At 61.7% G+C, this 14,571-nt stretch overlaps 9 non-coding genes across 9 annotated transcripts; 4 read left to right on the top strand and 5 right to left on the bottom strand.

The window, feature by feature from the left end:
• Nucleotides 1-655: 655 nt before the first annotated feature.
• TRNAD-GUC (transfer RNA aspartic acid (anticodon GUC)) lies at nucleotides 656-727 on the bottom strand. Its single transcript has one exon. It is a non-coding gene; the product is annotated as a tRNA-Asp (tRNA).
• A 582-nt stretch (nucleotides 728-1,309) lies between these two features.
• On the top strand, nucleotides 1,310-1,392 carry TRNAL-CAG (transfer RNA leucine (anticodon CAG)). Its single transcript has one exon. It is a non-coding gene; the product is annotated as a tRNA-Leu (tRNA).
• Nucleotides 1,393-2,458: 1,066 nt separating this feature from the next.
• Nucleotides 2,459-2,529, top strand: TRNAG-GCC (transfer RNA glycine (anticodon GCC)). Its single transcript has one exon. It is a non-coding gene; the product is annotated as a tRNA-Gly (tRNA).
• Nucleotides 2,530-7,022: 4,493 nt separating this feature from the next.
• On the bottom strand, nucleotides 7,023-7,094 carry TRNAG-UCC (transfer RNA glycine (anticodon UCC)). Its single transcript has one exon. It is a non-coding gene; the product is annotated as a tRNA-Gly (tRNA).
• An 835-nt stretch (nucleotides 7,095-7,929) lies between these two features.
• TRNAD-GUC (transfer RNA aspartic acid (anticodon GUC)) lies at nucleotides 7,930-8,001 on the bottom strand. Its single transcript has one exon. It is a non-coding gene; the product is annotated as a tRNA-Asp (tRNA).
• A 582-nt stretch (nucleotides 8,002-8,583) lies between these two features.
• Nucleotides 8,584-8,666, top strand: TRNAL-CAG (transfer RNA leucine (anticodon CAG)). Its single transcript has one exon. It is a non-coding gene; the product is annotated as a tRNA-Leu (tRNA).
• A 1,066-nt stretch (nucleotides 8,667-9,732) lies between these two features.
• On the top strand, nucleotides 9,733-9,803 carry TRNAG-GCC (transfer RNA glycine (anticodon GCC)). The gene has a single exon. It is a non-coding gene; the product is annotated as a tRNA-Gly (tRNA).
• A 4,148-nt stretch (nucleotides 9,804-13,951) lies between these two features.
• Nucleotides 13,952-14,023, bottom strand: TRNAE-CUC (transfer RNA glutamic acid (anticodon CUC)). The gene has a single exon. It is a non-coding gene; the product is annotated as a tRNA-Glu (tRNA).
• A 274-nt stretch (nucleotides 14,024-14,297) lies between these two features.
• Nucleotides 14,298-14,369, bottom strand: TRNAG-UCC (transfer RNA glycine (anticodon UCC)). Its single transcript has one exon. It is a non-coding gene; the product is annotated as a tRNA-Gly (tRNA).
• Nucleotides 14,370-14,571: the final 202 nt, after the last annotated feature.

Here is a 14,571-nt window from a genome sequence, read left to right as displayed (position 1 = left end):
GCCGCTTGGAGCAGCCCTGCCCCGACGCCACGCCGGCCGGCAGCTCTGTGACGTCACAGACGCCACCAAGGCCCCCCGGCGCCCCACCCGCGCCAGCCCTACGAAGCTGCCCTAGACCACCCGCCCGATCGCCTCAGGGGGGCGCTCTCGCTGCCTTGCTGCTCCAGGTCCCTCGGCTCCATGCCGCGGCCCGCCCCCGCCCCCGGCGCACGCATCTTCCAGCACCCCGGCTCGCCAAAGCCCTTCTCCACCCGGCGCCTGGCCAGGCCACTTCCCGCACCGACAGGGGACGGCACTCATCCGCCTCGCACCCGTCCCGGCAGCTGTGCACCTGTGCAGCTGTGCATAGCTGCGCAGCTTTGCGTCGCGACGCAAGGAGCCCACGGAGACAGCCACTTTGGGCGGGCCGCAACGTCATCGAGAGCTTGTGGTGTCCAGAGGAGGCCGTCGCTCGGCCGTGGCGACTGAGTGCCCGGCGACGAGGAAGGGCTGGAGGGCTGGAGGGCTGGAGGGGGCCGAGGGTGGGCAGGCTGGGCACGCGCTGGGGCCCTGCGCCTCGCTGGAGGACGGAGGGCACAGGGCGGAGAAGCAGGGTCCTTGGGAGATAGGCGGCGGGACAGAGAGCGGCGCCAGCCACCAAAAGGGGGCGTGTTGCCTCCCCGTCGGGGAATCGAACCCCGGTCTCCCGCGTGACAGGCGGGGATACTCACCACTATACTAACGAGGACGGCGGCCACCGCCCCCGCGCCCGGACGCCCTCGGGCTGCCTGCCGACGCCTCCCCCTGCCCTCCGGCCCCCTGCCCACCTCGGGCGTCCGGCACGTGCCCGACCCGACCCAACGCCACACCAACCGCGTCCTCCAAAGCAGCAGCCCCCGACCCGACAGGGACCCGGACCCAAGTGGCGCTGAAAGCTCCGAGTGCGCGCTGCCTATTGCCTCCGACGCGGGGATCGCGCCGGGAGGAGGGGGCCCGAGACCGAAAGCAAGGCTGCGAGGAGCGGGTGGGCGCGCGCCTGGCCATGGCCGGCGAGGAGAGGCGCCGGTGGGGGCCGGCGGCAGGGGCTGGCAAGACGCGGCCCGGCTCCGTGCGGGGCCAGGGGTGGGCGAGGGCGCCAGCGCGGCGGAGCCAGGCGCGTCGTCTGGCCTTGCTCCCCGTCGGCCGCCGCGCGCCCGCTCCGTCGCGCACCCACACGGCCGCGCGCCTGGCGCGGAGCACCGCGTCCCGCCAAGGGCACCGGGCTTCGCGTCGCGTCGCGTCGCGTCGGGTCCCAGCCAGCCGAGCGGCCACGCGCACGCCCAGGCCCGCCGTCAGGATGGCCGAGCGGTCTAAGGCGCTGCGTTCAGGTCGCAGTCTCCCCTGGAGGCGTGGGTTCGAATCCCACTCCTGACAAGCCAGCCTTTTGGCCCGCCCTATGGCGGCGCTTTACTGCCTTCCAGTCCGTTCGCGCCTTGCACTCTTGCCGCCTCTCCAAACTGCGGCCCGGACATCCACGCCTCTCAGACGCGGGACCTTCTCAGCCACGGCCGCGGGCCTGGCAGAAACGGCCCGCTAGGAACCCTCCGGCCACGGGCTTTCCGGACAAACGCCCTCCCCGCCAGCTCCTACGCCCCCTCCTACCTGCACCCACACACCAGGAAGCCCTTCAGCCCTTCGCAGCACATCTTTCCTCACCTGCTGGCGGCTGCTGCTGCTGCTGGTCGGCCTGCCTGCCTGCCTTCGCCCCTCCCCCCCACGCCCTCTGCCCCGCTCCACCCCGCCCCCACCGCCACACGCAGAACGGCCGCGCGTGGAAAGCCCTCCACGCCTCGCCCGCCCTCCGACTTCTGCCTGCTGAACAGCGGACTCGTTCTCACAGCCTTTCTTCCACTTCCGCCAGCAGCAGCTCTCCCTCTTTCCAACATCCTGTCCTTCCCGCCAGCCCCAACGGCCCGCCTGCCCATTCCATTCCCTCCACAGCCACAGCGAGGTGGCCGCCGACAGCGTCTTGCCGGCCTGCGGTGCGTGCCCTCGGTGCTTTTTCGCCTTGGGACCCTGGCCGGACCACACCTGCCTGCCTGCCTGCCTGCCTGCCTGCCTGCGTCGGAGCCGGGCGGCGGCTGAGAGGAACGCCGGTGCTCAGCCGCAGCGGCCACGCCTCGCCTGCCCTGACTGGGATTCGGGCGCGGGCCAGGCCGGTTCGCCTCCTGGCTTCCTCTGGCGACACCGACAGTCACGCGGCTCCGTGGACGGCAGAGAAAGCGCAGGACGGGCCGAGCCCGCCTGCGTCCCTCCATCCGTCGGTGCTTCCGACCGCCTCGCGCCGTGGGGTCGCCAGAGTGCCCGGAGCCTCTCATTCAGGTGGCCCGTCGGCCTCCTGCTCAAATGGAGCACATGCCCACGGGGCGAGCAGTGACCAGGGTCCGGCGGTTGGCGGCGAGCGCCGCTGGGGCAGCGGCGGGCACCGGCGGCCATCGGTGCATGGGTGGTTCAGTGGTAGAATTCTCGCCTGCCACGCGGGAGGCCCGGGTTCGATTCCCGGCCCGTGCAGACGCAGCGTCCCCTTTTGGTTCCCGCAGCCCCAAAGCGGAGCTGGGTTTCCCAGCTGCCACACTCAAGGCACCGGTCCTGCAACAGCTCGCTCACCACCGCACCTTCCGGCCCCTGTCCTTCCCACGCAGACGCCCCCACCCCACACACGCCCGGGAGCCAGGCCTCCGGGACCTGACACCTCGCGGGCTCAGCCACTCTTTCGCCCAGACCCCTTCCTTGTCCTTGTTCTCTTCCTGACCCCGACCCCGCTTGTGTCCCGCTTGTCACTAGTAAGGAACACCCCACACTGGCACCCGCACAGCCCAACCTCGTCACCTTTCGCCACGTGTCCAAGCTCTCTGCCTCACTCTGCCCCCACTCCGAAAATTATACTATCTTTGCACAACCAGGAGCAAGCAAGTTGCCACCTCTGGGAGCGATACAGCCCATTTTCCTAGAGAGTCCCAGAAGCGCTCGCTTGCACGAAGAGTTCCAAAGAAGTCCACACTATCATCGCAGACTACACTCTAGATTCATGTTTTGACCCTCGACAGAAATACGTTTCCGACACCGGCCCGCTCCTCCACCGCTACTGCCACCAGCACCATCGGCACGACAAACACCACCCCCTCCTCTAAACCTCTGCTCCCACCAACAGCATCAGCCCTCGGGACAGCACCCCCAGCACCACCACCTCAGCCTCCTGCCTACTCCCACAAACACCCCCCTCCCACCTCCTGTCTCGCCACTTTCCCCCCCGCCCCCCGATCCTTTCCAAATCCTGCGTTGTCAAGGATCCTGCCCTTGCCTCTGTCCCGTTGCCCTCTTTTTTTCCCCTTCGTCGTCTTCTCCTTTTCGTAGCAGTATGGTTGGTTTAAACATTGTGTTACTTTCAGGGGTACAGCAAAGTGATTCAGTTATATGTCCTTTTCCAGGTTATTTTCCATTATACGTTATCACGACACATGAATACAGTTCCCTGTGCTGTACGGTAAATCCTTGTTGCTTATGTGCTTTACGTATAGTTATTTCCTCTCTGTTAATCGCAGCTCCGGATTTCCCCCTGCCCTACACTTTCCCCTTGGGTAACAAACAGTGTGTTTTCTATGTCTGTGTGTCTGCTTCTCTTTGGCACATACATTCGTTCGTAGTACGGTTTAGGTTCCACATATCTTTGTGCTTCTCTGCCTGACTTACGTCGCTAAGTGTAATATACTCTACGTCCCTCCTTCTGGGTGCAAATGGCAATATCTCACTCTTTTGTATGGCTGAGTAATATTCCACAGTACATATATACCACGTCTTCCTGTGCCAGCCATCGGTTGATGGGCACTTGGGTTTTGCCCATGTCTTGGCTGTGGCCCGTAGTGCTGCTGTGAACATGGGGGTGCATGCATCTCTTCAAATGACAGTTTCTCTCCTCTGCCGATGTGTACCCACGATGGGGATTGCTGGATCGTATGAGAGCTCATATTTCACCTATTTCTTTAGTGTGTTGTTTTTATTTGTGCATTTAATATTTACTCATTTACTTACTTACTTATAAGAACTACTAGCTGTAATTTTGGAAGAAAAGTTGATTAACAATATTGAGTTAGTTTCAGGTGCACAGCAAAGCGGATACTGTTTTCCATGTCTAATATTGTTTCAGATTGCTTTCCATGATAGCTTACTACAGGATATTGTATATCATTCCCTGTGCTATACTGGAAATCCTTGTTGCTTATGTCTTTTATATGAAGTCCGGTGTATCTGTTCATCGCAGCTCCTAATTTATGTCTGCACCCCTGCCTTTCTCCTCGGGTAACCATCAGTGTGTTTTCTCCGTCTGTGAATCTGTTTCTCTTTTGCACATACATTCTTTTCTATTTTGTTTTAGATTCCACGTATCTTTGTGCTTCTCTGTCAGACTTACTTCACTAAGTGTAATAATCTCTAGGACCGTCCTTATTGTGGCAAATGGCAATATTTCATTCTCTGAAATGGCTGAGTAATACTCCACAGTACATATACACCACATCTTTTTCTGTCAGCCAACTGCTGATGGGCACATGGGTTTTCTTCTGTGTCTTGGCTGTGGCACGTAGCGCAGCTACAAACACGGGGGTGCATGGACCTCTCCAAAAAACAGTTTTTCTCTTTGGCGGATGTGTACCCACGACGGGGATTGCTGGATCATCTGATGGCTCAGTTTCTCCTATTTATTTTGTTCGTTGCTTTTATTCATTTATTTACTTGCTTATTTTTAAGTACTAGTACTTGTGGTTTAGGAAGAAGAGTTGATTAACCACACTGAGTTAGTTTCAGGTGTACAGCAAAGGGGATACTGTTTTCCATGTCTAATATTGTTTCAGATTGATTTCCAGTATAGGTTATTGCAGGAGATTGAATATCATTCCCTGTGTTATTCGGTAAATCCTTGTTGCTTATCTCCTTTATATGAAGTACTGTGTATCGGTTCATCGAGCTCCTAATTTGTCCCTCCACCCCTCCTTTCTCCCTCGGGTAACCATCACTGTGTTTTCCAGGTCTGTGAACCTGTTTCTGTTTCGCACATAGATTCAGTGGTAGTACTTTTGAGATTCCACATATCTTTGTGTTTCTCTGTCGGACATACTTCAGTAAGCGTAATATTCTCTGGGAGCATTCTTGTGGCAGCAAGTGGCAATATTTCATTCTTTCTTATTGATGGCTGAGTGATAGCCCGTAGTACACAGACACCACCTCTTCTTGCACTAGCCACCCGTTGACGGGCACTTGGGTTCTTTCCATGTCTTGGCTAGTGCAAATAGTGCCGCTGTGAACATGGAGGTGCTTGGGCCTTTTTGAACTCTTGTTTCGTCATTTCCAGGTACGTACCCAGGAGTGGGATTGCTGGATCAGACGGGACCTCTCCCTTGGCCTCTTTCAGCCTCAACCCCTCCTCCCCCCACCCCCGCCGCCACACACACCTGAGACTGGATGGTTTCTCCCGGTGAGAGGTGATGTACGCCTCTGGGGCAGTAGAGAGCCCCCACCCCATTCGGACCCCGCCTAGCCCCTGTGGCGCGCTCCGTTTCTGTTGTTCTCTTACCTGCCTCCTACCCACCGTCCCCAGTACCAACCCGTTGCTTGGCCGGACCACCTTGCCGTACAGCACACCAGTGTGGGGCGCTCACCCGCCACCCCACCGCGAAGGGGTCCTCTCCCGCCATCTTCCTCGCCCCACAGCCCACTCACACACCCCGCCCTTCCCCCCAGCCTGCAGGCTCGGACCCCTCTCCTTGCCACCTGCCCCTTGTATCACAGACCCGACCGTCACATGTCCTGCCCGGAAGTCTCACTTCCGCCAGCGCTCCTCAGACCCACTCCTACTCCAGGCCCACCCCACCCCCTGATCTCACCCACCCGCACACCCGTGCCGGGCCAGGGGCCGCCACCACTCCAAGCTTCTGCCGAGCCCCTGCCTGAGTGGCCAGCCGCTCTCCCGGGCCAGGTCCCCGCCAGCCCAACACCTCCCGCTCCTGCCCGCGCTCCAGCCAGACACCCCAGGCCCTTCCTCGCACCTCCCAGCACGCGGCCCAGCGCCGCCCTCTCTCCATGGGCTCGTTCTGCTCCGTTCCCTAACCCGCGTGGGGTGGCCACCGACCGCGGCCACAAACACCTTCATCCCACACTGTCAGCCACCCCCAGGGCACCGGCAAGGGCGTTCAGGAAGCCTGCTGCGGTGTTGCGAAGCACCCGTCTGCCCACCGGTGCTCCTTTCCACAGGGGATCCGGCGATGTCAGAAGGCACCGCGTGTGACAGCGCCGTCGGTGCCGCCGCCGCCGTCGCCGTGGGGGAGAAGCAGTGCTGCTGGAGAGTCCAAACACAGGCGGGGGCGTTTGCTCGTGGCCACAGCCTCGGCGGGGAGAGGCGCTGCCCCGGCCATTCGTGTTTGGGGCTGAGGCAAGCGAGTGGAAACGAAGACACGGGACGTCGAAGGCCTCGAGTGGGCGCGCGCCAGTGCGGCCAAAAGGTTTGGCCGGGCGGGGAGGGGGGTGGAGGTTGCGTGGCAGGGCTTGGGCTGCAGGTGCAGGGCACCGGGCGGCTGTTGTCGGGCAGGGCGCGACGCCGAGGCCGCGGAGCAAGCGTGGCCTAAAAGTGGGTTGTGGACGGTGTGAGGTAGAGAGGAAGAAGAAAGGCTTCTCTGACCGGGAATCGAACCCGGGCCGCGGCGGTGAGAGCGCCGAATCCTAACCACTAGACCACCAGGGAGCGTCAGGCTCTACCGCTGCTCCTGCTCGACCCATAGCAGCCGCTCGGCGCCACCTTGGCGCCAACACCCCGCCTTTCCAAGTCCAGCCACGCGCCGCCCCTGGCAATCCACGCGTCCTCCCGTCCTTCCTGCTTGCAGCACCCTCAGAACACTGCGCGCCTGCTCCTCGCACACACAAGAAGAGCCGCTAGGGCCACCGCGCTCCCTGCTCCCAGCTCTCCCTCACAGGCCCCGGGCCGGCCGCCCGCGGAGCTCGGCAAAAGGTCGGCCTGCTGCGTTGGCCGGGAATCGAACCCGGGTCAACTGCTTGGAAGGCAGCTATGCTCACCACTATACCACCAACGCTGCACAGCCCGGGCCGCCCCCGAGACGCCGGCACCGGGCTCGCCCGAGCGCACTCTCGTCGCCGCTTCCTCCTCCCCCTCCTCCTCCTCCTCCTCCTCCTCCTCCTCCTTCTCTTCCGACTCCTGCTCCCCTTTCTCTCCCTCGTCCTCCTCGTCCTCCTCAGCCGCCGCCGCCGCAGCCGCCGCTTGGAGCAGCCCTGCCCCGACGCCACGCCGGCCGGCAGCTCTGTGACGTCACAGACGCCACCAAGGCCCCCCGGCGCCCCACCCGCGCCAGCCCTACGAAGCTGCCCTAGACCACCCGCCCGATCGCCTCAGGGGGGCGCTCTCGCTGCCTTGCTGCTCCAGGTCCCTCGGCTCCATGCCGCGGCCCGCCCCCGCCCCCGGCGCACGCATCTTCCAGCACCCCGGCTCGCCAAAGCCCTTCTCCACCCGGCGCCTGGCCAGGCCACTTCCCGCACCGACAGGGGACGGCACTCATCCGCCTCGCACCCGTCCCGGCAGCTGTGCACCTGTGCAGCTGTGCATAGCTGCGCAGCTTTGCGTCGCGACGCAAGGAGCCCACGGAGACAGCCACTTTGGGCGGGCCGCAACGTCATCGAGAGCTTGTGGTGTCCAGAGGAGGCCGTCGCTCGGCCGTGGCGACTGAGTGCCCGGCGACGAGGAAGGGCTGGAGGGCTGGAGGGCTGGAGGGGGCCGAGGGTGGGCAGGCTGGGCACGCGCTGGGGCCCTGCGCCTCGCTGGAGGACGGAGGGCACAGGGCGGAGAAGCAGGGTCCTTGGGAGATAGGCGGCGGGACAGAGAGCGGCGCCAGCCACCAAAAGGGGGCGTGTTGCCTCCCCGTCGGGGAATCGAACCCCGGTCTCCCGCGTGACAGGCGGGGATACTCACCACTATACTAACGAGGACGGCGGCCACCGCCCCCGCGCCCGGACGCCCTCGGGCTGCCTGCCGACGCCTCCCCCTGCCCTCCGGCCCCCTGCCCACCTCGGGCGTCCGGCACGTGCCCGACCCGACCCAACGCCACACCAACCGCGTCCTCCAAAGCAGCAGCCCCCGACCCGACAGGGACCCGGACCCAAGTGGCGCTGAAAGCTCCGAGTGCGCGCTGCCTATTGCCTCCGACGCGGGGATCGCGCCGGGAGGAGGGGGCCCGAGACCGAAAGCAAGGCTGCGAGGAGCGGGTGGGCGCGCGCCTGGCCATGGCCGGCGAGGAGAGGCGCCGGTGGGGGCCGGCGGCAGGGGCTGGCAAGACGCGGCCCGGCTCCGTGCGGGGCCAGGGGTGGGCGAGGGCGCCAGCGCGGCGGAGCCAGGCGCGTCGTCTGGCCTTGCTCCCCGTCGGCCGCCGCGCGCCCGCTCCGTCGCGCACCCACACGGCCGCGCGCCTGGCGCGGAGCACCGCGTCCCGCCAAGGGCACCGGGCTTCGCGTCGCGTCGCGTCGCGTCGGGTCCCAGCCAGCCGAGCGGCCACGCGCACGCCCAGGCCCGCCGTCAGGATGGCCGAGCGGTCTAAGGCGCTGCGTTCAGGTCGCAGTCTCCCCTGGAGGCGTGGGTTCGAATCCCACTCCTGACAAGCCAGCCTTTTGGCCCGCCCTATGGCGGCGCTTTACTGCCTTCCAGTCCGTTCGCGCCTTGCACTCTTGCCGCCTCTCCAAACTGCGGCCCGGACATCCACGCCTCTCAGACGCGGGACCTTCTCAGCCACGGCCGCGGGCCTGGCAGAAACGGCCCGCTAGGAACCCTCCGGCCACGGGCTTTCCGGACAAACGCCCTCCCCGCCAGCTCCTACGCCCCCTCCTACCTGCACCCACACACCAGGAAGCCCTTCAGCCCTTCGCAGCACATCTTTCCTCACCTGCTGGCGGCTGCTGCTGCTGCTGGTCGGCCTGCCTGCCTGCCTTCGCCCCTCCCCCCCACGCCCTCTGCCCCGCTCCACCCCGCCCCCACCGCCACACGCAGAACGGCCGCGCGTGGAAAGCCCTCCACGCCTCGCCCGCCCTCCGACTTCTGCCTGCTGAACAGCGGACTCGTTCTCACAGCCTTTCTTCCACTTCCGCCAGCAGCAGCTCTCCCTCTTTCCAACATCCTGTCCTTCCCGCCAGCCCCAACGGCCCGCCTGCCCATTCCATTCCCTCCACAGCCACAGCGAGGTGGCCGCCGACAGCGTCTTGCCGGCCTGCGGTGCGTGCCCTCGGTGCTTTTTCGCCTTGGGACCCTGGCCGGACCACACCTGCCTGCCTGCCTGCCTGCCTGCCTGCCTGCGTCGGAGCCGGGCGGCGGCTGAGAGGAACGCCGGTGCTCAGCCGCAGCGGCCACGCCTCGCCTGCCCTGACTGGGATTCGGGCGCGGGCCAGGCCGGTTCGCCTCCTGGCTTCCTCTGGCGACACCGACAGTCACGCGGCTCCGTGGACGGCAGAGAAAGCGCAGGACGGGCCGAGCCCGCCTGCGTCCCTCCATCCGTCGGTGCTTCCGACCGCCTCGCGCCGTGGGGTCGCCAGAGTGCCCGGAGCCTCTCATTCAGGTGGCCCGTCGGCCTCCTGCTCAAATGGAGCACATGCCCACGGGGCGAGCAGTGACCAGGGTCCGGCGGTTGGCGGCGAGCGCCGCTGGGGCAGCGGCGGGCACCGGCGGCCATCGGTGCATGGGTGGTTCAGTGGTAGAATTCTCGCCTGCCACGCGGGAGGCCCGGGTTCGATTCCCGGCCCGTGCAGACGCAGCGTCCCCTTTTGGTTCCCGCAGCCCCAAAGCGGAGCTGGGTTTCCCAGCTGCCACACTCAAGGCACCGGTCCTGCAACAGCTCGCTCACCACCGCACCTTCCGGCCCCTGTCCTTCCCACGCAGACGCCCCCACCCCACACACGCCCGGGAGCCAGGCCTCCGGGACCTGACACCTCGCGGGCTCAGCCACTCTTTCGCCCAGACCCCTTCCTTGTCCTTGTTCTCTTCCTGACCCCGACCCCGCTTGTGTCCCGCTTGTCACTAGTAAGGAACACCCCACACTGGCACCCGCACAGCCCAACCTCGTCACCTTTCGCCACGTGTCCAAGCTCTCTGCCTCACTCTGCCCCCACTCCGAAAATTATACTATCTTTGCACAACCAGGAGCAAGCAAGTTGCCACCTCTGGGAGCGATACAGCCCATTTTCCTAGAGAGTCCCAGAAGCGCTCGCTTGCACGAAGAGTTCCAAAGAAGTCCACACTATCATCGCAGACTACACTCTAGATTCATGTTTTGACCCTCGACAGAAATACGTTTCCGACACCGGCCCGCTCCTCCACCGCTACTGCCACCAGCACCATCGGCACGACAAACACCACCCCCTCCTCTAAACCTCTGCTCCCACCAACAGCATCAGCCCTCGGGACAGCACCCCCAGCACCACCACCTCAGCCTCCTGCCTACTCCCACAAACACCCCCCTCCCACCTCCTGTCTCGCCACTTTCCCCCCCGCCCCCCGATCCTTTCCAAATCCTGCGTTGTCAAGGATCCTGCCCTTGCCTCTGTCCCGTTGCCCTCTTTTTTTCCCCTTCGTCGTCTTCTCCTTTTCGTAGCAGTATGGTTGGTTTAAACATTGTGTTACTTTCAGGGGTACAGCAAAGTGATTCAGTTATATGTCCTTTTCCAGGTTATTTTCCATTATACGTTATCACGACACATGAATACAGTTCCCTGTGCTGTACGGTAAATCCTTGTTGCTTATGTGCTTTACGTATAGTTATTTCCTCTCTGTTAATCGCAGCTCCGGATTTCCCCCTGCCCTACACTTTCCCCTTGGGTAACAAACAGTGTGTTTTCTATGTCTGTGTGTCTGCTTCTCTTTGGCACATACATTCGTTCGTAGTACGGTTTAGGTTCCACATATCTTTGTGCTTCTCTGCCTGACTTACGTCGCTAAGTGTAATATACTCTACGTCCCTCCTTCTGGGTGCAAATGGCAATATCTCACTCTTTTGTATGGCTGAGTAATATTCCACAGTACATATATACCACGTCTTCCTGTGCCAGCCATCGGTTGATGGGCACTTGGGTTTTGCCCATGTCTTGGCTGTGGCCCGTAGTGCTGCTGTGAACATGGGGGTGCATGCATCTCTTCAAATGACAGTTTCTCTCCTCTGCCGATGTGTACCCACGATGGGGATTGCTGGATCGTATGAGAGCTCATATTTCACCTATTTCTTTAGTGTGTTGTTTTTATTTGTGCATTTAATATTTACTCATTTACTTACTTACTTATAAGAACTACTAGCTGTAATTTTGGAAGAAAAGTTGATTAACAATATTGAGTTAGTTTCAGGTGCACAGCAAAGCGGATACTGTTTTCCATGTCTAATATTGTTTCAGATTGCTTTCCATGATAGCTTACTACAGGATATTGTATATCATTCCCTGTGCTATACTGGAAATCCTTGTTGCTTATGTCTTTTATATGAAGTCCGGTGTATCTGTTCATCGCAGCTCCTAATTTATGTCTGCACCCCTGCCTTTCTCCTCGGGTAACCATCAGTGTGTTTTCTCCGTCTGTGAATCTGTTTCTCTTTTGCACATACATTCTTTTCTATTTTGTTTTAGATTCCACGTATCTTTGTGCTTCTCTGTCAGACTTACTTCACTAAGTGTAATAATCTCTAGGACCGTCCTTATTGTGGCAAATGGCAATATTTCATTCTCTGAAATGGCTGAGTAATACTCCACAGTACATATACACCACATCTTTTTCTGTCAGCCAACTGCTGATGGGCACATGGGTTTTCTTCTGTGTCTTGGCTGTGGCACGTAGCGCAGCTACAAACACGGGGGTGCATGGACCTCTCCAAAAAACAGTTTTTCTCTTTGGCGGATGTGTACCCACGACGGGGATTGCTGGATCATCTGATGGCTCAGTTTCTCCTATTTATTTTGTTCGTTGCTTTTATTCATTTATTTACTTGCTTATTTTTAAGTACTAGTACTTGTGGTTTAGGAAGAAGAGTTGATTAACCACACTGAGTTAGTTTCAGGTGTACAGCAAAGGGGATACTGTTTTCCATGTCTAATATTGTTTCAGATTGATTTCCAGTATAGGTTATTGCAGGAGATTGAATATCATTCCCTGTGTTATTCGGTAAATCCTTGTTGCTTATCTCCTTTATATGAAGTACTGTGTATCGGTTCATCGAGCTCCTAATTTGTCCCTCCACCCCTCCTTTCTCCCTCGGGTAACCATCACTGTGTTTTCCAGGTCTGTGAACCTGTTTCTGTTTCGCACATAGATTCAGTGGTAGTACTTTTGAGATTCCACATATCTTTGTGTTTCTCTGTCGGACATACTTCAGTAAGCGTTAATATTCTCTGGGAGCATTCTTGTGGCAGCAAGTGGCAATATTTCATTCTTTCTTATTGATGGCTGAGTGATAGCCCGTAGTACACAGACACCACCTCTTCTTGCACTAGCCACCCGTTGACGGGCACTTGGGTTCTTTCCATGTCTTGGCTAGTGCAAATAGTGCCGCTGTGAACATGGAGGTGCTTGGGCCTTTTTGAACTCTTGTTTCGTCATTTCCAGGTACGTACCCAGGAGTGGGATTGCTGGATCAGACGGGACCTCTCCCTTGGCCTCTTTCAGCCTCAACCCCTCCTCCCCCCACCCCCGCCGCCACACACACCTGAGACTGGATGGTTTCTCCCGGTGAGAGGTGATGTACGCCTCTGGGGCAGTAGAGAGCCCCCACCCCATTCGGACCCCGCCTAGCCCCTGTGGCGCGCTCCGTTTCTGTTGTTCTCTTACCTGCCTCCTACCCACCGTCCCCAGTACCAACCCGTTGCTTGGCCGGACCACCTTGCCGTACAGCACACCAGTGTGGGGCGCTCACCCGCCACCCCACCGCGAAGGGGTCCTCTCCCGCCATCTTCCTCGCCCCACAGCCCACTCACACACCCCGCCCTTCCCCCCAGCCTGCAGGCTCGGACCCCTCTCCTTGCCACCTGCCCCTTGTATCACAGACCCGACCGTCACATGTCCTGCCCGGAAGTCTCACTTCCGCCAGCGCTCCTCAGACCCACTCCTACTCCAGGCCCACCCCACCCCCTGATCTCACCCACCCGCACACCCGTGCCGGGCCAGGGGCCGCCACCACTCCAAGCTTCTGCCGAGCCCCTGCCTGAGTGGCCAGCCGCTCTCCCGGGCCAGGTCCCCGCCAGCCCAACACCTCCCGCTCCTGCCCGCGCTCCAGCCAGACACCCCAGGCCCTTCCTCGCACCTCCCAGCACGCGGCCCAGCGCCGCCCTCTCTCCATGGGCTCGTTCTGCTCCGTTCCCTAACCCGCGTGGGGTGGCCACCGACCGCGGCCACAAACACCTTCATCCCACACTGTCAGCCACCCCCAGGGCACCGGCAAGGGCGTTCAGGAAACCTGCTGCGGTGTTGCGAAGCACCCGTCTGCCCACCGGTGCTCCTTTCCACAGGGGATCCGGCGATGTCAGAAGGCACCGCGTGTGACAGCGCCGTCGGTGCCGCCGCCGCCGTCGCCGTGGGGGAGAAGCAGTGCTGCTGGAGAGTCCAAACACAGGCGGGGGCGTTTGCTCGTGGCCACAGCCTCGGCGGGGAGAGGCGCTGCCCCGGCCATTCGTGTTTGGGGCTGAGGCAAGCGAGTGGAAACGAAGACACGGGACGTCGAAGGCCTCGAGTGGGCGCGCGCCAGTGCGGCCAAAAGGTTTGGCCGGGCGGGGAGGGGGGTGGAGGTTGCGTGGCAGGGCTTGGGCTGCAGGTGCAGGGCACCGGGCGGCTGTTGTCGGGCAGGGCGCGACGCCGAGGCCGCGGAGCAAGCGTGGCCTAAAAGTGGGTTGTGGACGGTGTGAGGTAGAGAGGAAGAAGAAAGGCTTCCCTGACCGGGAATCGAACCCGGGCCGCGGCGGTGAGAGCGCCGAATCCTAACCACTAGACCACCAGGGAGCGTCAGGCTCTACCGCTGCTCCTGCTCGACCCATAGCAGCCGCTCGGCGCCACCTTGGCGCCAACACCCCGCCTTTCCAAGTCCAGCCACGCGCCGCCCCTGGCAATCCACGCGTCCTCCCGTCCTTCCTGCTTGCAGCACCCTCAGAACACTGCGCGCCTGCTCCTCGCACACACAAGAAGAGCCGCTAGGGCCACCGCGCTCCCTGCTCCCAGCTCTCCCTCACAGGCCCCGGGCCGGCCGCCCGCGGAGCTCGGCAAAAGGTCGGCCTGCTGCGTTGGCCGGGAATCGAACCCGGGTCAACTGCTTGGAAGGCAGCTATGCTCACCACTATACCACCAACGCTGCACAGCCCGGGCCGCCCCCGAGACGCCGGCACCGGGCTCGCCCGAGCGCACTCTCGTCGCCGCTTCCTCCTCCCCCTCCTCCTCCTCCTCCTCCTCCTCCTCCTCCTTCTCTTCCGACTCCTGCTCCCCTTTCTCTCCCTCGTCCTCCTCGTCCTCCTCAGCCGCCGCCGCCGCAGCCGCCGCTTGGAGCAGCCCTGCCC

This window comes from Delphinapterus leucas, chromosome 1, assembly GCF_059928025.1.
Source record: "Delphinapterus leucas isolate spDelLeu-1000000601 "Yukka" chromosome 1, BTC_Dleu_Yukka2, whole genome shotgun sequence".
NCBI lineage: Eukaryota > Metazoa > Chordata > Mammalia > Artiodactyla > Monodontidae > Delphinapterus > Delphinapterus leucas.
This window is presented reverse-complemented; position numbering and strand designations above follow the sequence as displayed.